The 23696-nt window shown below is 42.4% G+C and overlaps 1 long non-coding RNA gene across 1 annotated transcript in view; it reads left to right on the forward strand.

The window, feature by feature from the left end:
* LOC310746285 overlaps window positions 1-23696 on the forward strand; it is a 136941-nt gene that overhangs the window by 90539 nt on the left and 22706 nt on the right. Inside the window, exon 2 of the long non-coding RNA XR_014540579.1 lies at window positions 20714-20764. This is a non-coding gene — a long non-coding RNA (uncharacterized lncRNA). The remainder of the gene's footprint in view (window positions 1-20713; window positions 20765-23696) is intronic.

Raw genomic sequence — 23696 nt, forward strand, 5'->3', positions numbered from 1 at the left:
ATGAGGCCACACAGAATATGTATAATAACAACAACTTTAATGTAAAATACCTGGTGGACGGAACAAACCGTGCACCAGGTTGCTGTTTGTAATGCAGAACTGAAATGGAAAAGTATGCTGCCAGAAAGCTTACTCAGCAGCTCATAGTACGTCAAGCCAGGAGGGCCAATACACACAATCTTTTGCAGCTTTACAAGAAATGTCCTCCCTGCTCAATATCTATAGTTGTAAATAAACATATTGTTTAAAAGACATCATAAGTCTCCAGTGCTTATGAGCTGCAGTGCACTGATCCCTGACTAAAATCTGTAGAGTTGTCCCCTTGGGCTTCTGCTCACCAACTGAGGAAGAGTGGAGCATATAATAAACAGATAAGTTGGTGACGTCTTAGTGCCTCTCTCAGTCCTGAAATGCTCTCAGGTAAACTGGGATCAGGGAGAAAAGAATTGCTGCATGTCCCACTAGCCTACATTACTGAACTTTGTATGGCTAAAGGCTTCTGTAAAGATGTGTGGATTCAGCACCTCCAACCAGTAGATGGTTGCATATTAATTTCCTTTACTGCTTAGTTAACATTCTCTGCAAATCTGACTGTTCTGGGGAACTGGGTGTTCAACTATGTTCCTGGACCTCTGGAGTAATAATGAAATCAACTGTATTACATTTGACTCACCAACATAGTGTTGAGCTGATACAAATGTCACAGAGACAACAGAATTCTCTGTCATGCTTTCCTGATTGTTCCATCAGCACAGCCATTTCTGCTTGCCAAATGGAACAATGCCTCTTCTCACCCCACACTGTTCTGGCCCTCCAGGGTGGATTTGGAGGTGATATGGAGGGTGTGCAAGGGGAGGCAAGGGGAGATGGCTACATTAGCATGCTGGATTAATTGGATCTTGGACCTATGCTCCTACATCCACTATTCTTGTATTTGCAAGTAGTTAGCCATTAAATTATTCTTTACCATTCCCTTCCCTGTTTCTGTTTTATTCTTGGTGGTGCACGTCAACAGAAGGAAGGAAATGAGTTTCCAGGGGCTAGTGTTCCTACTGAATTGGAATACATATCTTTAATCCCCTTCCCCCTCTTTGTTACAGTTCTGTTAAAAATGATGTCAAACTATTTCCTTTTGTTTCATCGTTGTGTGCGTCAATGCAAAAATCAGTATCTCTTGAACCTGTTCAAATGTAGTCAAAAATGTGATGCGATTAGGCAGAATGAATGAGCAGCAATTTCCTGTGGTTCATGGATTGTTTCTATGGATTTACTTAATGAAGGAGTCATTTTTAATATTCCTGTTCTGTTAACAGATTTGCAAAACAGACGGATTCCAACTGTGTGTCACTTCATCTCTTGGTATTTTTGTCTATTACCTATAATGCACCATTTCTGTATATTCTGCAGTCTTTTATGGAACTGGAACAAAAAAAAAATTGAGTATCTTAATGAGATCATGTGTTGAAAAATCATTATGCAGTGGATGGGCTAATTTCCATACTTTCAACAAACATGCAAATGCTGTATACATTTTAATTCATTATTCCATTTTTGCCCCAGTAGAGCTATGAATTTGCTTCTGTCCAAAATGGAACTCACAAACATAGAATGCTTCAAATCGCATGAGCCAAAAATGGCAATATATATGGGAAGACACTCACAGGGCCTTGATAATTACAACAACATATTCTTCAAGTACATGGATTGCAATTTATTACGGGGAAATTCTGAGGCAAAAGACTGAATGGAAATCACACAGTTTGTAGGAAATTAACTCTCTTGTTTGGAGGCCATGCATAATTCATTGAGTGGTGTGCCGAGCTGCTATTTCTTTAAGTTACAGAATGGATTGTTTCCTAAGATATGAATAAAATAAAAGGCATAGGTGCACAGTACATTTATTGGGTGGGATCCAGCCGATGCCTTTATGATTACAGGAGGGTTTTATATCCAGTAGAGGGGTCCAGACCCTCCAAGTGTCCCTATTTTCCAAGGACCGTCCCGGATTTATAGACGCCGTCCTGGTTTCTGATTTGATCCCAGAATGTCCCACTTTTCCTTAGGACGTCCCTACTTTCATAGGAGAAATGTTGGAATAGGATGGAATAGGATGTCCCTATTTTCATTGGATAAGTATTGGAGGGTGTGGGAGTCTGCTAATGGAAAAGGAGAGGGGGTCATTGTTGTCAGCCCCTCCTTCCTCTGAAGCCCCCTATGCCACCTTCCATTATTTTCTGGGGGTTCCCCCAAGTTTTTGGAGTTGATTCTAGGAGGTGCCGAGGACTTCAGAGGGGGAAGGGGAACTGGCCAAAATATGTTCCCCATGACTTCCATTAGCATTTGCTCTGTCAGATCAAAGGCTGTTTGTTCTGTGATGAAAGGGTGACAACTGGATCAACAGCTGAGGAAGAGGAGTGCAGGGGGAGCGCATTACCCCCGGCAGCGCGATCTCGGTAGGGTGCCATCGCAGCTGCTCCCCTGCCCACACTTGGCGTCACACCCCTGCAGGCAGCGTGCCCCGCCCCCAAGATGTGCGCCCCACCCCCGGGACACACAGCAGCCCTGCCCCCACCTGCTGTCTGCCCCCGGTGCCGGAGCATGAAGCACTGCCACTGAACTGGATCCCACCTTTTCTTTTTATGGAACTCTGTAAATCAGAGGTTCTGGTGGCTAGTAACAACCACAAATATTTCTGACAGCAATCTGCTCCTTGTTACCCAGAATGAAGTATTGGGGGAAGGGGGTTGATGACAGAGTTCTTTTGGGGTTTTTTTAAGGAATAAAAATAGTGGTATATAGAAAACTGTTGGAAACTGCTTCCTGCTGATGTCATTGCACGTGAATGTCATTGACAACAACATATCTCAGCAGCGCAAGAATGACTGGAATAAAAATAGGTCTCTTTATTTTGACAGTTCATTCTGGAAGCAATGAGGTTCAAGTTTCTCTTTTCTTTCAAAAAAGAACTAGCATATTCAATACATTACAAAATGTGACCATAGCTTAGATTTCTGCTGGTTACATTGAAAACTATATCTAGAACATTTTGAGAGAATTTCAATTCACTCAATTTCCTAAGGGACTTGGTAAAACAATTATACATGTCTATGTGGAAGTAAGTCCCACGGAGCTTACTGAGGCTTACTCCCAGATAAATGGGTATAGGATTGCAGCCATAGATGATAATTCAGTATAAAGATTTCAGAAGATTGTGGCTTTAGATTATCTTCAACCTGGGGACGGATGCAATTTCCATTATAATATTTAATCAGTCTAAGAGCAAAAAATGCTTAAAATTAGGAACCTTTATCGTTATGAGTCAAACTGAATTTAAACAAGAAAAACCAGATTTCTGTGGTTTTGTTCCTGATTTTTCTTCTGTCTCTAATAAATAAATGAAGAAGGGCAAACAAGCACCTGCAGTCTGGAAGGTAGCTGCTATAGTTTGAACTCCTGGTTCTATTTTTAATGTATGTATTGATTTGTATTATTTATATGGTAGAAGCCTGCTGTTGTCTGTCACACACACACACACATGCACTGTTATTGGTTGGGATTGTGTGACATCATGGAATGTTGAACTCCCCAGGAGGCTTCTTGGCAATGCCTGTACACACACACACACATACATACAGTGTCTTACTGATAAATATTTTCTTCACGCAATCTTTTGAGGTTGTGACCTGATTTTGTGCCATAGACTGGGATGTTTTCCAATGTGAGCTATTACATTTCCTTCTAGTATCATTTTCCCTACCCCCACGCCCTTATTCCCTGTTTAAATCTACTCTGTTGTGATCTTACTGCTAGCTGATTCGCTACTAGAGTATTTTTCTGGGGGGGGGGGATGATATGTAAATTTTATAAACAAATGCAATCAATCTTAAGTGCTTAATTTTTATTCTTTAACAAACACTCCTTGATTTCAGAGGACAGATTTAAAAATATGCATGTGTCATTAGAGGTGACCTGGAAAAATGTTTAGGACTTCAGAATGTGGTAGGCTGAATTTCACACAACTATGGTAATTTTTAACCAATAGGCAACATCTTGAAATTTACCTTATGTTTCTGCCCAGTCATCATATGTCCTATGTAGTATGAGTCAGATACGCTAGATATTCCATTAATTTGTGCATCAGCAACTCTGATGACAGTAGTTGTGGAACAGTGCCTCACGATTCATACTTGCTCACACCGCCTACATTAAATATACATTTAAAGCCTATGAGTTCTACCAAAAAAACCTGGGAGCTGTAGTTTAGGCTTCAGATCAAATTCCCAGCACAAACTACAGTTCCCAGGGTGCTTTTGTGTCTGCTATGTACACACCAAAAAGACCCCTTGATGATAAGGTAGAGGATTCCATTTGACAGCTTTTCTTCTAGACATCCTCAAAATTCTGGAAGAGGATATTAGCAAGGATAGCCAAAGCGATCCTATTCTGAGCTGTTGAGTCAAAACACTCTGTTGTGCCACTAGCTAAATGTGCAAGCTCAGGAACTATAGTAACATTGGTTTCCAGCAAAAGATAGACTGCTGTAGCATTTTTTTGAAGAAGAAAAAATCCTTGAGGGGAAATCACTTTCTCGTAGAACTCTGTGTGAAATGTACAGTGGAAGGACTGAGAAATTATGTAAGCTCCCACAGTAATTCAAGGGTTACTAATGTGGCTTCTCCAGCAGTTCTGCTTATTGTTTAAAGCCTCTTCGTGGGAGCACATTATACATTGAGACAGAATGTGCTCTTTATACTGGGAGTGATGGCCCTGGGGTCAGTGTGGAGCATTGGCTGAGGAGGGCTGCTGCTGAAGCGATTTCAAATAACGATGCTTTAACACCTACACATGCCATTCACTGCCACTCTCCAGAACAGTTTGTTGTTTAAATCTAAAATCCATGGGCCAATCCGTTCTGACCCCTGCGAAGCGAGCTCAGCATGAGGGAGTCAGCAAGGTCTAAATGTTTACAACTCTGCCTCTGCAGGAGTTCCTTCGCTGCTCTCCAGTGGGTCCTCATGGGATGGCACGAGGCACAGTTGGCGCGAGGAAAACCCAGCTGGTGGGAATCAGATCTTTCGGCTGCAAACCTCCACAGACTATCTGCTCCGAAACAATTTACAACATAGACAATACGAAATACAAGGAAGCAAATTACGAGGCCCCAGCTTTGTAGAGATTCCACGTATTATACAGGAGAGCAGGGTCTGGTTTTAAAGCAGTTGCAGCGTTGTCAGGAAATTCAGAATGAAATCATCCCCCTCCTCAGTACGAACCAGAGGGTACGTCACACAAGCCAAGCACATGTTCATCTGCCCAATACTGATGCTGAGCTTCGTAACTGGGGTCTTTGGAATATCAGCTCCAAGGCCCATTGTGAGCTAAGCCCCAAATCCTGTCAAAAATGGGCATAACTCAGCTTCAAACAGCTTTTGAGATTCTCCAGAGTGGGAATCACCATTTTGGTGCCTGCAGGTGCCAGTGTGCTCTTAAGGCACCCACAGATATTATCAATATATCCTGCCCAAATCCACAATGAATGAGAGGCTGTTTGCTCTTCCTGCTCTTCTTCCTGTTTGCATTGGCTCAGCCTTTCCTATATTGAACACGTCCCCTCAGACATGCCCTACATTTCATTGGATGTCAGGTAGACACCTACTCTCACTTCTTTTCAGAATAGAGGAAAAGCACAAAGAGCTGCTCTCTTTGAATGCAGTGATGGCTGCTTGTTGAGGGGCTAATGAGGGGCATGACCACACCTTTTATGCTTGTGTGTCTTTTTCTGCCCTTTCCGATGCGGCAGCCATTTTGTGTTACACCACTCCCATGCCACCATTTTGTGTTTGTCACCCACGGTACTTTCTCAAAATACTAAATGTGCTCACTGGCCCAAAAGGGGTGGCATCTCCTGCTCCAGAGCCATCTCTCTCTTTTCTCAAGCTTTCCCTTGCAATGGGTGCGGAGTAACATATGGGAGGCATTTTCACAGCAGAGACCTCAGTCTTCAGACATCCATTGTTGTCAAATGCATCTTTCTGTGAATGGAACACATTTATGTTTGAACAACGAGACTCACCCTTGATGCCCCCTGCCGCCACCCAGTGACAGGGGACTGTTTGGAACAGATGGGGGGGGGGAGCTTGCAGTTCAGAGAAAAAGTGGGATTCTTGTTGCACAAGCAGTCTTCTGTTCACACTATAGAAAATATAAAGTCTATAGTTTTCTATTCCACCTGGCTCAACTGAGATCTATATAAAAAACTAGTTCTTTTACAAAAGTATAGACTATCTGAATAAACATATGAAAAGAAGGGCGATAAGTTTCTCCAAGTATTTTTTGAGTTAAGTTAGTTTGTAAATAATTTGTAATTTATTGGGGCAGAAAAAGAAAAAAATCTGGTTATTGACTGACAATAGCAGTCTTTCTTTCTTTCTTTCTTTCTTTCTTTCTTTCTTTCTTTCTTTCTTTCTTTCTATATCTTCTGTAACTTACATTCATTTGTTGGACTAATCGCATGAAATTTCTTTTATCTACAAAACACTGTTATTCTCTCCCCCCCTCTCTCTTTCTCTCTCCCATCCTCCCCTTAAAGCTCAGATGTTTATTCAACTTCTCCTCCTCATGAATATCATGAATGACTCTGAAAACATATGGACTGTAAATGCGTCTTAGGTAAGAATTAACCATCTAATTCATTCTGGGATTCCAAATGTGTGGTATGCCAAGCTAACAGCATCTGTTCCACTAAAATAATAAGTGGTATAAATAAAACAATGGCTAACAAGCGGTGATTAGACCACATGGCTATATTGAGAAAGACGTGCAGAGTTAATAACAGGTAGGTTGAAGTTCTTGCAGTGTTCGAAAGGGAGAGGGGAGGGGAAAAAGCTTTGGAATTATTTTAAGGGGAAAATATTTTAGCTTTGTCCCCAATAATGCATCATAACATCGAGGACTCAGCTACATTGGCAAAGAAAAAACGTTTTGTATGTGTTGTTTATGCATTATAACACTGTAACACCAGATGGCGCTGGGGAGTTTCTTTTTTGCCAACCCGATTTTTCATACAAAGTTTACAACACATTTAACTAAAGCACTTCTTTGATGTGTCTAGATCTAGCCCGAGTCTCTGGCAGTGGGGCCAGAAAGTCTCATTAGCAGGAAGAACAAATCCTCTTTCCTTCTGACTGTCTGGACCCCCCCAGAACTTCTTTCATTGGGCAAATGAAGCAAATGACAGCATTCAGAACTTCATTTTCATGTCAACTGTAGCCCATGAGTTAGATCCCTACTCCCATCATTCAGGGCTAATTGCCATGCTGGCTAGGGTCATAACAAATCAGACTCCAGCAACATCTGGAGAGACACAAACTCCCCATCCCTGTCTCAAACCAATCATGTCATCTTCCCACCCTCTGCAGAACACACTTTCCAGTGTATTGTCTCATTGGGAGGATACAGCAACAAACCAGAGCGACGCCATCAGCCTCCACTTGTTTGTCTTCAGCTTCCCCCTCCAGCTTCAGGCTCACCCCTGATGCTGGATGAATCACTGAGCATCTCATTTCATCCTTCTTTATCCACGAGGTTTGCCCGTGGCACACAAAATCCTACTGTTGAATTTTATTTGCAGTATATTGTTGTCATATCGGTTTCACCCTCCCCCGGTTAAATCTATGACCTTTTGTACGCCAGAAACATTTTGCTGCATCTGTGGGAGTCTGCTGCAGGGAGCAAAGACAGTACAGGTGACAATCAACAGAGAAAGGGGGTACCAAGATTTATTTATTTTTTGGGGGGGTGGACTGTAGAACTAATTACAAAGCGATGATTTGAGGACCAAAGCCAACAGTGGTAAGCCAGCTTTGTTGTTCTTTGATGCACAGTACTCAACCATACTGTTTCCTCCTAGCAACTTTTACTTGCACATGGGGAACTTTGGAAAGTGTTCAGACCCATGATTAGCCATTGATGTTATTTACTGTTGTGCAGTAAATAAACCTACTGTTGTGCAGTAAATAAACCTTGCCAACCTTGCCAACAAAGGTCCGTATAGTTAAAGCTATGGCTTTCCCAGTAGTGATGTACGGAAGTGAGAGCTGGACCATAAAGAAGGCTGATCACCGAAGAATTGATGCTTTTGAATTATGGTGCTGGAGGAGACTCTTGAGAGTCCCATGGACTGCAAGAAAATCAAACCTCTTCATTCTTAAGGAAATCAGCCCTGAGTGCTCACTGGAAGGACAGATCGTGAAGCTGAGGCTCCAATACTTTGGCCACAACATGAGAAGAGAAGACTCCCTGGAAAAGACCCTGATGTTGGGAAAGATGGAGGGCACAAGGAGAAGGGGACAACAGAGGACGAGATGGTTGGATAGTGTTCTCGAAGCTACCAGCATGAGTTTGACCAAACTGCGGGAGGCAGTGGAAGACAGGAGTGCCTGGCATGCTCTGGTCCATGGGGTCACGAAGAGTCAGACACGACTAAATGACTAAACAACAACTGTTGTGCAGGTTGGGGGAACAGATCACTGGATTTTGCATGGGTGCTGCTTTATGTAAGCATCTTGCCCAGTGCCTCCAAGCTGTTCACCTGTAGATCTTGGCCCCGTGGTCACTGAAGTGTTTCTCTAGCCTTCTTTAGCTATTCAGTCTATACATGCAAGGGCAAAACAGTACGGAGGCATGGGTGAGTGTGTTCTGGCTCCTCCCCAAGGCCTCTGGCAATCCCTGTTCAACCCCAGCCTTTGTGTGTTTAACAAAAAGGTCTAAACAGAGCAGGTGTGTTTGAAGATGCTGTCCAATCACCTTTACTGCCAATTAGATTGGCTTTTGTGCATTGAATGGGAGAGGCACAATCATGTCCGTTGCCTCAGGCAGCAAAATGATTAGGTAGTGCATATTGGGAAGACTTTGTGGTACGGGCTTGAAGTTATGGGTAGCATTTATTCGGTGGGCTCGAGGTTTTGGCGCCCTGCCCTCAAGGCAATAAGCATGGCCGGGGTAAATGTTGACTTCAATACCTTCTCCAAGTTTCATAGGCACTGCCATTTCCCAACCATATAAACAAATCTAGAGTCACTCTCTGAAACCACAAGAATAACTTTCAAACCTGAGAATTGAAGGAAACTTTATATTTCCGACTTCACAAAAATCAGCCTTAAAAAGCACAACAGGGAAGGTTTGCAGTCCTTGAAAGCTTTTCCTGCTTAGATCAGGAGTCTTAGGTCTGTATTGTTCAAAGCAAGGGGCAGGCTGCTCAAGTCTGGAATGCTTTCTTTTTTAACTTGTTTATCCAAAGTCTGCTGTGAGTTATTATGACAACTGTGGAAAGTTCTAGTCCTCAAGCCGTCACACCCTTTATAAATAGCACTATCTAATTCTGAAGATGAGTGCAGGCACCTCTTATCTGTAAAGCATGAATGTGCTTAATGAACAAAGTTCCCAGTTGTCAAAAGACCTACTAGAATGGTTCTGCTGTAGTTTTATTCAATGCTGATGTAGGAAAGTAGGAAACTGTCCAAAACAGGCTCTGCAGATAAGTCAAATCCTTTCTGAAGATAGACTATTTGCAAATAAAAACATTTGTGTGCGTAGGTGATGGTGGCATTTAGCTATCTTCTGTTGGGGAAGAGGGCTGGATTTATTTACTGGGCTTGAGGGAATATTTTAGTTCAGAAAGACAAATGTGCTCCCCAGAAGCTTCCGAAAATAATACAGAGAAGTGAAAAAGTATGAGTATGTTGGAGAGAAGAGATTTTTAAAAGCCCATTTCATAAAGGGAGATATAAGGTCTAACGCTAATCTGGCATGATCCAACAAATGTTAAGCACTTTTAGCTCCCAATTATTTGGTTGGTTTTAACTCTTATTAGTCCTCTCCTGCTGAAATAATTTAACTTTAAAATGCTTAACTTTGGCTAGATTATTGATACCGTCGGTACCTTGAAGAGTCTTTAATGTGGGAAATATTGGGTTGTTCTTATTTTTATTATGTATTTTGTGTTTTTATATTGTGATTTTATGTTGTGAACTGCCCTGAGACCTTTGGATATAGGGCAGGAGGCTACTACTACTACTAATAGCTACAGTGTTAAGAAAGAATTGGAGTGGAGTGGAAGAAACTCTCACAAGAGTCAGTGGTGGCCAACAACTTAGATGGCTTTAAAAGAGGATTAGATAAATTAATGGAGGAGAAGGCGATCAGTGGTTACTAACCATGATGGTTACTAACCTTCTGCCTCCACTGTTGCAGTACGCCTCTGAATGTCAGTTGCTGGGAACTACAACTGCTGTTTGCTCAGGTCCTGCTTTTGGGATTCCCATGGACATATACTGGCTTTACAGAGTTCTCAGTTGTGCTTAGAACCCTGACGGTCCAGGGTTCCAAACTGGGCTTAGAACTCTGATCTTCCAGAGTTCTAAATTGTGTAGGCAGCTTACACGAGTATTAGTATTAGTAGTACAGTGGGACCTTGGTTTAAGAACAGCTTAGTTTATGAACAACTTGGATTAAGAACGCTGCAAACCCGGAAGTAGGTGTTTTGGTTTGTGAACTTTGCCTTGGAATAAGAACATGTTCCGCTTCCTGTTGGGCGTGTTCCATTTGTAAACTGAGTCCCCCGCTGCTATGGGAAAGCACGCCTTGGTTTAAGAACACTTCGGTTTAAGAACGGACTTAGTAGTAGTAGTAGTAGTAGTAGTAGTAGTATACCACCCTATACCTGCAGGTCTCAGGGCTGTTACAACATAACATCACAATACAAAAACACAAAATACATAATAATAATAAACAACAACAACCCAATAATCGCCTCAATCCCCAGCATTTTAAAAGGGCTTGGATGACAATCAGACAAAGGCCTGGTTAAAGAGGAACATTTTTGCCTGGTGCCTAAAAGTGTATAATGAAGGCACCAGGTGAACCTCCCTGGGGAGCCACCACAGAAAAGGCCCTTTCTCGCGTTGCCACTCTCCAGACCCCTCTCATGGTGGAGGCACATGAAAAAGGCCCTCAGAAGATGATCTCAGCATCCGGGGAGGTTCATTTGGAAAGTGGCAGTCCTTAGTATGGTGGTGCTGAGTTGTTTAAGGCTTTGTAGAGTAGGCATCCTGTTGCAGATTTTCATCTCCCAATGTCCAGATAGCTGAAGGAAGGTTGGCAATAATGCTAGGGAGCAAACCGTACTCTCACCCTTGCACAATGTTAATCACATGGGAAGAAGTATTCCTGAGCCGGGCAATCTTGACCAGAGTGTGCGCACACAACCCTTGCCTCTTGGGTCTGTTAATCTATATTATTTTTTTAAAAAACATCTTTATTACATTTTCAAAATTTACAAAACAAACATACAGAAACTGAATAGTAATAAAATAAAAAAAATTGAAAAAGAACAAGAAAGAAAGAAAGAAAGAAAATATTTGTCAAGTATAACATTTTTTAAGGAGTACAAACCATAACTTGAATACAGTGGTACCTCGGGTTATGTACTTAATTCATTCCGGAGGTCCGTTCTTAACCAGAAACTGTTCTTAACCTGAAGCACCACTTTAGCTAATGGGGCCTCCTGCTGCCGCCGCGCCACCAGAGCACGATTTCTGTTCTCATCCTGAAGCAAAGTTCTTAACCTGAAGCACTATTTCTGGGTTAGCTGTGTCTGTAACCTGAAGCGTATGTAACCTGAAGCGTATGTAACCTGAGGTACCACTGTATTCTATACACAAGTTTCCTAGAAAGAAGGTACCTTAATAATTCTTCTTTTTCCTCCCCCCACCCCCATTTCCTTACAACAACTTCCTTTCTTTTCCATTTTACTGGTTTGAGTCCCTTATAAATTTGTTGACTTCCTTCTATCTCTTTGTGGGTCTGATAAATCTAACAAGGAAGGAAAACTCCTCCATCAGCTACTGTCACTGATTGTTATTTGCTATCGTACTTTTTCTACCCTTCTGATACGGTATCAGCCTACTAGGAAGAGTGGTAATGAGTTACCACTACATGCCATTGCAGGGCTAATAAGCAAAGAGAGGTAATTTGGCATGTTGTCGAGACAACAGCTGTTACTAACTTACAATGGTCCCACTAAGGGAACGTAACAAACATAGATTGCCTCTGCTGGTTTTCTGCCAGGAGATTTGGGGTCAAATTAATGAATGCCCCACTTGGTTCCCATCAGTAAATCTCTTATGCTCCCCAATTAAGTGGCCCTTTGTGGTTCCCCAGCAATAAGGCTTGGTTGCTGACACGCTTTAGCATATATTTTAATAGCATATTGTGTAGATCACAAGCCCCCACATTCTTCCTCTTTAGTAATGAATAATGAAAAGGAGGCAATTTCGGAAAGGCTTTCCTGCTACACTCTCATCAAGCGCTGTCATTAATATTGTCTTCGCAGAGAGAAGAATAAAAATGGCTATTATGCAAAGTGAGTAGCAGGATTACTTATTCCAGCGAGTTATTACTTCAACAACCTAAAGACGTGTCCTATAGGTTCTATAAAAATACCATGACCCCAAAATGTACCTGAAAGGCAGGTTTTGCGGTGGTTAACAAAATGCTTTCCTATTCAGTTACACACTAACAGCCAAAAGATATATTTCACGGGAGATAAAACCAGCCTAGCAGAACATGAGGTATAAAATTTAAATGAGGGTCATGCAACAAATGTAGCCATCGTCAGGAAAAGCTAATGCAACATCATTTGCCTGGTAGTAAGTACGGCACAGGAGCTAAACTTAATGGAAGAAATGGGCTTTAACGTTTAAAGGGGCTCAAAACGGCAAAATGCCATTTCGGATTTCAGCAGGGGCAGGGGAGAGATTCTCCACATCAAAAGGCTCGTGGCTATATTCAAGATGAAATGAAATTACCCACTCTCTTTGTTTTGACTATATCTATTTTTGTTCTTAAGGATAGTAACATTATGAACACAGTCAAATAATCTTCCTTTCTTTTATAGAAAAGGGGTATCTGCCTTTGTGGTGCATACCTACTATCTGGGCCCAGTCACCTTTGTTTGGAGCAATAATCTGTAGGAGATGGGATGGTGGGGTGGAGACACTCACCTGAGCTCCTGATAACAGAGTCGCTGCTGCTTACAGGGGAGAAGGGGAGGTCAGCAAGACAGTGTGGTCAACATGATGCAAATGCACTGGCAGAGCCAATCCAGTGCTCCTGCTGGTGACCCCACCAGGCAGCAGAGGCTCAGCTGCCAGGAAGTCAGGTGACCACTGCTTCCCACTGTGCTGTCCACAACTGTCTATAGTCCCTCCATGTATATAACAAGTGCATTGGTCAGTGTGAAGAAACACACTAACAAGGATCTTCTTATGGTCCTGACATGCTGGTCTGGTTTCTCCTATAAACAAAGGATCATTCATTGCACAGCTAATGCTGTTGTTCACACAGCAAGCAGAGACAAATTGGGACTGTGGCTCAATCGACCTATGGAGAATTTGTGCAATATTTTTTTATTCTGGGGTGGGTTGAGGGCCCTTGCTTCCAGTGCTTGTTGCTTCACACTAAGCCTGCCCAGACATGCCCTCGAGGGACCACTTTTGTCTCCCTGCACTGCATATTGTTATTTTCTGTCTATTCTTGTTCTTCTCTGGGGAAACCTCCAGTCACTCTCAATCATTCCCCTTCCTATCAACCAAGCAGATTATTCTGAGTGTGCAAAAAACGTACGAGGGAAACTTATCACTTGTCAGGCGGCGTACTCCAGGGAAGCCAGCTTTTTGTGGTGAGGCACGACCAGTTCTTCGTAAGTGAAGAAAGAAAAGAACGACCTCCTACCTAACTGCTTTCAATACAGTGAATCTGAAAGGAAGGGGGGAAATAAGGGTGAGAAAGGTGGGGTGTGGAGAGAATTGTAATCTCAGAAGAAAGTTACATGTGGTAAGAGACATGGATAAGGGTGGAGAGGTGAGAAATAATTTCATTCAGCCCTGTTTTTAAAGTGCCCAAATTTTGGGTTTGATTGGCATTGATATGAGTGTTTCAGGTGGTTCTAGAGTGGATTTCAGACACAGATGGCAAAAGATGTCTCTTTCTCCATCCTGGTGCCCTTCAGGTACTTCTGGACTCCAATTCCCATCAGCCCCAGCCAGCATAGCCAATGGTCAGGGATGATGGGAGTTGTAATCCAATGAAATATGGAGGCCCCTAGGTTGGGGGGAGGGAGGCTGCTGTAAAGAAATCAACCAAATGTTTTGGTGTAGCCCAGCTGGGATCATCTTCAGTTGGGGGGTCTGAGTACCAGAATGCAGCCTAACCTAGAGGTAAATCACAACAGCGGCTAGACCCCTATACAAAGCTATGGTAACAAAAGATAATTGAGAACTGGGTCCATAAAATGCATGCATGGGCTCAAGATGGGTCCTGGATCTTAAGAGGTTGTAGAATGTGACTCTAGCAAGGTGTTCACTGTGCAGTGAAAGTATTACAGACAAGGAGCTTCACAATAAAAGTTATTCCATTTTTTCTCAAGGTCTTCACAATTCCTAGGGTTGTGAGCTAGCTTCCAGCAATTTGACATCTGCTTTGCATGCAGTGCATTTCTTAACCACTTCATTTAAAACGCACATTGATGTTCAAAACCATTGCACATTTAGGATTATTTAGTTATTATTTAAAACATTAAGAGGATTCAACCATAAATTGTCAGATTAAGACAAAATTAAGGTAGCAAAATTAAGGTAACCTCTCCCTCACCCCCTGTGAATGTAGATGTGTTGTGGGTTATGTGGACCAAAGGAAATCTGGGTGCAGATTGGGAAGATCAAGCATGTATTTCAAAAACCATGCAAAGTTTTTATCTGGGAAATCTGACCTTGTATATTCAAACCCGAAACTCTGCACAACTGCCTCCAAAGAAGATTTAATTCGTTTCTTCCTCACTTAAAAGGTTATCTCATATTTTCTTAAAGGTTTGCATTGTGAAAACAGGTTTGTGCAGGAGTTCTCCTTTTCCATTTTCCATGTAACACGTTCTCATTAGTGAAGCTTTGTCGTGGTAGGAGATCAGATCAAACTAATCCTTTGCAAAAGATGAATTATTTCTATCAATACTTTTGCTCTGGATACATGAAATGTCTCTCAGCAGAAATTATGTGTTGGGCATGCCTGGTCCTGTTGCGCTCATCTGTATTTGATTATAGCTTCTTTAGAAAATATCTCAGCCTGGAAACAACTTTGTGTTTATTATAGTCATTTTTGTTTATTGAAAAGAGATTTTCACACCCTGTTGTCAGTGTGTGGCAGGAGAATCAAACATTAAAGCTGATAATACGATTTATGGAAAAGTTATTTAGTCTTGGCAGACTGTTTTAAAACCAAGTCAGTCCAATATTCTTTATCCTTAGTTCTGGGTTGATGAGTTACACAATTCATATACAGCTTGTCATTGCTGGCCTGCAGTTGTATGCCTAATCAGTCAACCGGCTTGGCTAGTAGCTCATGGTGATATTTTCAAAGTGAGCATTCAGAGTAAGGAAAACAAAGAAGAATGATTTGCAGGGATTTCACAGGCTCACCAAAAACCTGACTTTCATCTGCATCGCTTAGAAATAGCCTGGAATGGCAAAGTTTCACAAAATGAAGTATTATGTTTATGTGGATTTAGGTACAAGATAAATAAGAAAGATGAAGGATAAAGCTGGAGAGAGATAAGAAGAAGTTCAATAAGATGGAGGAGGAGGAAAGAACCAGCCAATAATAAGAATAACTATCTGCCAGGACAGGATGCTGGGGGGGGGTTGTTTCTTTTTTTTTTTAGGAAGCTGATGCAATAACAAAGAAAGGTGCACAGACTTTGGAAGGTTAAGGGTAAGAAAAAGTACCATTTTGACCTAGAGAACTCAGGTAATGAAGGAATAAAATACCATTTCCTGAACCTCTTATATTTGAACCATATTGACACCTATAAGAGTGTAATAATAGCTGATATCCCATAATTATATAACAGATATATACTGTTGGGAAAGGAGTCTTTGGGCTTCCTGCAGTTGTTTTTCCTCTTTCTTAAAGCTGTGATGAGTTATCAATGGTGAAGGAAGTTGAAAAAAAGGAATCCAAGTGGTTGGGTAGCAACCACTTTTTGTCTGGGGAATCCCTGTCCATTTCTCCCTTACAGGTGGGGAGCCTGTTCAGCTTGACAGGCTGTGATCCTTATCTCCCACCAGCCCCATGGGCCACGTTTCAAAGGTGGGTGGGGTTGCCCACCTGTCAATCACCTGGCGGCATAATGACCTCAGGTGACAACAATGCCTTTGAAATGCATCTTTAGCGGAAATGACCTGGGAATGCATTTACAAAGGCTGTGTCTCATTTTGAAGTGGTTTCACAAGAATCTGATGGGCATTGCTCAGGCCAACAGAAACTGATCTTGGCTGTTGGGCACCTTTGAAGTGCATTTCCAAGTGGTTTTCATAGAACCAGTGATGTGCACTATGTGACTTTGCCTTTGAAATGCTTTTCCAAATGGTTTCTCATTTCAAAACACACTTCAAATTGAAGGCCGCACCTCTACCTGCCTCCCATCACATATGACATCAGGAGTGGGGCAGGTAGGTATGGTTTGGGGGAAATGGCTTCATGGTCAAATTTGGACCCCTGCCAGGCCTCATTAGAGCCTATACTTTGTGTGTCTGGAGCTGACTCAAAGGGAAGTAACTAGTCCTCATGAACTTGGATTTCTTTTGATGCCTAGGCCCTTACACTCGCAAGCCAACCCTGAATCCCAGCATAGAGCTGTGTTTGTAAACAGCTATACCCAAAAATATGCATCCTCTTAAAAAACTTACCTCTCTCTCTCTGTCTCTTTTAGCCATGATTAGGAGGACAAATCTGATGCATTTTCCTCCTGTGTTCTGCTTTGTAACTGCTGTATGGTCCGTTAGACTGTTATGCTCAAAATTATTATATCTATTGACCTTAACTAGCTAGGTTTCTCTCTCAGGTTGCTGGGGTTAATTAGAGTTCTGTTTGCTGAGCTGTAAATAATGCCTGCTGTTCAGAGAGTTCTTTCCCTGTAAAATGGATGAACATTTCAGCATGTTAATGTCTTTTGATTATGAAGATCTTGCTGTGGATTAGCGGGGAGGCAGAAAGAACAGCAGGGCCACGCTCGCCACAGGTGTGTGACTCCATTGCAGTCAACAGCAGTGAACTGGGAATGAACTGCAACTTCAGGTAGATTGACCCAGAAAGGAAAATATACTCAGTAATGTGTTTATTTCAGTAACATGAAGCAAAAGGATTTCAGAGGTGGGGACACAACATGGATTGTAATGTACAGAGCCCTAGCACTAAACTGAAAGCCTGTGCTGTTTTATTTTAGAGCATAAATGGTTGTCGCGGTCTACCTGTGCCACTGCCGAATCCTTCATAGCTGTAGGTTTGAAAAGCACGGTGAGCAAAACAATCCAAAGTATAGGAAGGCAGTGCGATTTATGCCAGAATAAATTATACCGTTCAAATGGGTGGGTTACAAGTAATAAATTATTATCATTGTCATTATTATTCCTATTCCAAACTCTAGATGGGCAGGGTATAAATAATAACAACTTCTTCTTCTTCTTCTTCTTCTTCTTCTTCTTCTTCTTCTTCTTCTTCTGGAATAAGAAGGCTCTGTGCCAGCTTAGCTGGCCCAAGCCTGGCAGAAGGAAAACAAGCCTTTAAAATAGGTGTTTGGCATACAGCACTCCTGTTTTCCAGAGTAAACACTCTGTTGAGACATGTAACCAAACTTAATGGAGTCTGGAAAAGGAGTAAGTCTTCCCTTCCATGCCATGCCCACCTCACACACCTGGAACAACCCATTTCTGCCCACCGCCTTAATAAACCTTAATGCAAGCAGCTGGACCATTGGACAACGCTGCCTAATTTATTCTGTGGAGACAACATGGCAGGGGGTGAAATTTTTAATTAATGGCGGGATGGACAGAGGAGGGAAGTGGGAGCTGTAGTTGGAAACTGAAGGGCATTTTGCATGAAGGGATATTAGTTATTTCCTGAAACGGCGCACTTGTCATATCAAGGCCAGCAGACGACCAAAGATCGTGTGTCTGACTGGCTTTATTAAATTGCTACTGGTCTGCTAAGGATGTGAAATTTCCTGCTCAGTGGAAGCGAAAGCCAGTTCCCCCATCTTTTACTGTGATCAGTACAGCCAATGTTTGATCTACTGCTGTTTCATAATTACCACAAATGCTTTGTGAGTCTTCCATTGTCTGCTGGAAATTAAGCAGTTTGTGTCTGCGAGGCTAACAATGTAATACAGGTGTAATGAGTAATGTGTGCAAAACAGAGGCTGCGGATAACACTTTCTTATATGCCGTGAGTTCTGAAATAGCAGTGTTTCCCTGAGAAGGAACTAAGAGAGCCCTAGTTTGGTGCAATACTTGGAGTGTTAAACTACGACTTGGGAGACCAGGGTTCAAATCCCCACTCAGCCTTGAAACTCACTGGCTTGAGAGCTCGGGCCAGTCACAGCTCCTTAGTCTAACCTACCTCAGAGAGTTGTTGTGAGGATGAACTGTTGAGGGTGGAGGGAGAATATGAAAACCTAAATATCCCAGTGTTGCCCAGGTGACAGCTTTATACCAGGCACCCCCAAACTCGGCCCTCCGTATGTTTTGGGACTACAACTCCTATCATCCCTAGCTAACAGGACTAGTGGTCAAGGATGATGGGAATTGTAGTCCCATAACATCTGGAGGGTCAAGTTTGGGGATGCCTGCTCTATACAGACGTTACTGCCACTGTGCAAGTTTCAAACAAGGGGGGGAGAGATTCCCTATAACATGGGTCGAACGTTGTGTGATTATGTATACAGAAAACATAATATGCTTAGAACTTTCACAAAGAAAATAAATACAGCCATTTTCAATAACATGTGACATTTCTCAGATTTGTTGGCATATCTGTGATCATGCAGTGAGAACCACCTGATCCTTTGACTAAAACACATTTCCTTGGTTTTACAGCAGGTAAATTTCCCTGATTTTCTTGCTAGCTACAAAGGAGTGTATTGAAAGCTAAGGCACATGGGCTTCAATGGTTCATCCTAATACAGTTTACTTGGCATTCAGGTTCCACTGAAATCACAATGCCCTTCTTCAAAATAAATGCCTGGGTGTGGTGTTAACTGTACATAAGAGTGTGATCTGTGGCCAAAGCTGTCATGTCAAAGCTGTCATCAAAGCTGAGTTTAATTAGTTTGTCAGATTTTTCACTTTGTGGTGCTGTATATACAGTTTTGTCTGTAACGCTTTACTGTTCTTTATCACCATTTCTTAAAAAGTGCAGGTTAGTTGCTTTCCTTTTCAGAACCAGTGACAGGCCATTCATTGTTTGACACCAATTTTTCAATGAGAAATGTTCCTTCTTCCGTTCGTGCTGTTCAAAGTGCTTTGGAGGGCATTGGAGACATCTGTGAAGTGGCTTGTGAGACTTTTCTAATGAGCAGCTTCCCTTCTCTTTCTCTTTTTCTTCTCTCCCCCCCCCTTCCTTTGCCAGTTCTTTGGTGTCATAGAACAGGAGTTGCTAATTACAAGTGTATCCCTGTGTCAGATATGTGATCTTCCCAGAGTTGTCATGTCATCTGTGGCTTGTCTGACTCTTACAAGAGCGGCTCTTAAAGGACGTGGAGCTTTGATTGTTGGCTTCAAGCGCTTCTTGTTTTCATTAAACATAGGCATGAGTGACAGACATTAGCATTTATTTTAAAGAAAAAGAAAACACAACCCCTGTTTGAATTAATTATCTATTTTACATAGGCCAGGTCCAAAAACCTTGTGAACCTGCCATGCTAGCATACACAGCCTACCAACCATGCCGTGTGGCTTTTTAGGGGCTTGGCAGCATGCTTGTCCCGTATGGGTAGCAAAACCAGTGGTCTTTATTCCCTCCAGGTCCTTGGCAGGCCACTAGTCATGGTGGATGGGGTAGTGTTTCATGTGTTGGTCAGAACCTCATTTGCACAGGCCTTGTGCAACTGTTACATTCATCTGCTGTGTAATTTGAAAGAGGAAAGGCCAATGCAGCTACAAAACAAATGGCAACAGTTACTGTGAAGAAGAGAGAAAGTAGCAGTTTGGTCCTATACAACAGGGCTGATGGATCTGAAGAGCAGAAGTTTGCAGTGTTCCTTCCCATCCTGGCATGGGACTTTTACCTCCCCATCTAACCAGGGAGGGAACAAGGGGGGAAATATTGTCCTTCCTCTCTCTGGACAATCCACTTTAGCAACCCCAGTTCAGCTGCTGTCACAGATTCTGGCACCACTGGTGGTCCAGGAGAAAAGGTAATCAATGTTGTGCCCTCCAGGTGTTGTTGAACTCCATCTCCCATCAGTCCTAGCCAACATGGCCAATGGCCAGGGATGATGATAATTGTAGCCTAACAACATCCAGAGGACGCCATGTTGGCTTGTGCCACTACAGCCAAAGTGGCATAGTGAGATTGACTAGAGTAAGACATTCTACTCCTCAATACTGTATCCTCTTACTAACATTAATTCGCCTTACTGATCTCGTACAACAAGGAAATGCATTTTCAGGACTACAAAGCTGACCTCGTGCTGAGTGCAAATGAATGCACGCTTTATTTCTCAGCTCCAAATCTGATCAATAGATTCATCCTATATGTACAAAATACATTTTTGGACTCAATTTAATTATGACTAATTGTGTTTTTGTTTTTTGTTTGCTTTTAGATTTCCAGAGACTGGGATGGTGGTGTGATGTACTGCTCAGCACTTGGCATGGTATGTTTAAATGGTGTAATATACATCTAACAGTCTGGACATTTTCCTATGAAGGTTGCTAAAAGTTATTTGAAAACTTGGTGTGGCTGACGCCTCATTCCTTACCCCTCTGTGATGTCAGCTTAGTGCAATATTTTGCTAATTGGTCTCCTTTATCTGTCTTTTCAAAGGCTTAAGTCCCGAAAAACTGATAACAATGTACCTTTCTCAAGGGCATGTTTGTTTGGTTTCTAGGAAGAGGAATTCCTGAGTTTATCACCAATTAGTTCATCAAACGCCAGTCAGAACCTGCCAGGCACCTAGGGAAAAGGGGGTGTTAATTGAAATAGCCTGTAATTACCCTAATTCAGAAGTGAGATGTTCCCCATCAGCTTAAGCTTTTCGTTCCTGCTTTGTTCTGCACCTGTGTGAGTTCCCTTCTGCTCCTTTCTTCTAGCTACTTAAAGCTGGAGTGGAGTGGGGTGTCTTTTAATTTTATACAATGAAGTTAAATAGCCAGTGGGGGTGGGGGATAAATACTTTGGTAACTTTGCACTATTTCCACTGTCACAAGTGTGGCTTGTATCTCAGTAATTCATACTCGGTGTAGGCCCACTGAAATGTGGTCACTTGTCCAATAATAAAGTTACATTGTGCCCCACACAAAGAGGCAAGACATGGGGAAATTGGGGCCATGACTCCATTGGACGCTATACAAGAACTATGTAGAAAGCCTACTGTACGGAAACTACCTACCTGGGTGAGTTGACCCAGTTCTTAATACAGGCCACGTTTGGAGCCGGTGAGGGAACTTTAGCCCCATATCTTCAGGAGTGTTGGGTGGGTGGGTAAAGAGGCCTCCTAACCCAGCATTCCTGGCCCCATACCCCTAAGGAGTGGTTCTCAGGAATCAACATAAAGGTGCCTCGGAGTACTGCACAATGAACACGGTCTTACTGATTCCACTATTCCACTAACAGCCACAGCCACGTGGGCACCTCCAAAGTCAACTGAACTAATTGCAAAGCTCCACATGCAGGATAGAGTTGGCAAAACGATGAAGGCCATGGGCATAAGACAAGCCAACAAGCCACAACTTGGTCACAAAGTGGGCAGAATACTGCCACCTATAGGGTGGGTGCTGCACTGCACTTCTAAAGCCAGGCCAGATCTCACACTCTTTGTGAACGCATGCACAGTCCCTCATGCCTTGCCAGGCTCTTGGACCAGGTGGAAAGCCACCCCCTGTCCAGGTATTCTTCTGTGACACCGAACTATTGGACTGGGCTTTTGTTTTCTTTTGCATGTTGTAATGGTGCTATTAGCATTCTAAATCTAATTTCTGTTAAGTTTTGCCATTAGTCATTCTTTTGCTTAGTGGTCTTATAGGACAAACATTTTAATTTAAGCCCTGTGTGTTGGTTCTCACTGGTATTTTAGTTTAATAATCTATAACAGGTCTCCAAACTGGGATGCTCGGTAATTGCTCTGGGTTTATGTGGCATCCATTGTTCTCTTAGCTGTGCTGCTCTTTCATCTGAGAATGATAGATTTCTTTAAATAAATGGAAAAGCATGCCTTGCAACACACACGTTCCCTGAGCTGCTTCTCTTTCCTCAGAGGAAATTATTCATCCCTCGCCACAGGTGGAAGAGCAGCTGGGGAGGTGATTTTGAGAAGGAAAGGGTTACACAGCTTTCCCTCCTCCCTTCTGCTCCAGATCACCACCTCCCGTACACTTTTCCTTTAAAAAAATAAGATGAAAAGACATCATTTGCACATCATCTAGCCCCACAATTACTGTATAGTGGATAACTGGGATGTTCTGCTTGCTAATGTGGCCAAGAAGAGTGTTGTCTGAAAGCTAAATGCTAAGGAAAAGTGGCAATTAAATGTAAATCATTGCAATGTCCTTAACAGTATTGCCCAACATACCTTGAAAGCATGTGTGCTATGTTGCAGGTGGCAATGCACACATGTGCACTTCATGGACTTTTGTTCTTCTGGGTAGCCTGTGAATTAGCAGGAGTGTAGGGATGTGCACAGATGCTAGGAGAGGATATATTTATTAGATATTATCCTTCCTTCCTTCCTCACGTTTGTGAGTTTAGCAGAGTGCATCGCTTTGCAGCTTAAAAGGAAGCTTAGATAGGCTAGTTTGGACCTTTTAGTTTAAGTAATCCAGGATACTTTAAGGCAGGCTGGATTCTCCTGGTATTTCCCCCTTTTCTCCCCCTTAAAACAATATTCACACAGTCTTGTAAAAGGCAAAAAGTAACATTTACTCAGAGTTTCTTTTGCAGAGTCATAGATTCAGCAGCTTTGTTCAGGCAGGCTTAAAATGGTAATTCATGCTAAAGTCTAGTTTAAGGTGGGGTCTGAGCAATGGAGCTCAGACATGCAGATTGTTCTTACATTTCTGGCTTTGTGATGAGAAAAAGAGTTGAGAGTGAAGTGAGGCAAAAGAGGGGCGTACCCAGGCAGTTGAGGAGACTATAAATGGCTATGGGCTCCCCCCGTCAGGGCACAGTGGGTGTTTCTCTCAGAGTTCTCTCTAGCAAACTAACAGGAAAACTTTGTGAGCTTCAGCTCTTATCATGTGCCAATCTAGCAAACATGCATTGTTGGTTTGACCGCATTGTAAATATCCCGCTGTGGCTCATTAGTAAGCCATCTGCTCTAGGATATGGTAGTCATATTTGAAGGGCTGTCAGTCCTCTCTTTGAATGTGTCCTCTCTCTAACAGCTGTCCAGTCCAAGATAAGGAACCATAACAAACCTGTGGGGAAAATCTATTGGAAACTTCATTGGACTACTTTTGTTAACAGATTCAGGAAATCTCTTAATGCTCACAGAAATGAATGATATATAGAAGGCACAAACGGAAACACTTTGCAAGGGAGAGGAGTAAGCCAGAACTTCTGAATTTATTCTTACCAGCCTTTTCTGACAT

Source organism: Podarcis filfolensis (genome assembly GCF_964270895.1).
Source record: "Podarcis filfolensis genome assembly, chromosome: 1".
NCBI lineage: Eukaryota > Metazoa > Chordata > Lepidosauria > Squamata > Lacertidae > Podarcis > Podarcis filfolensis.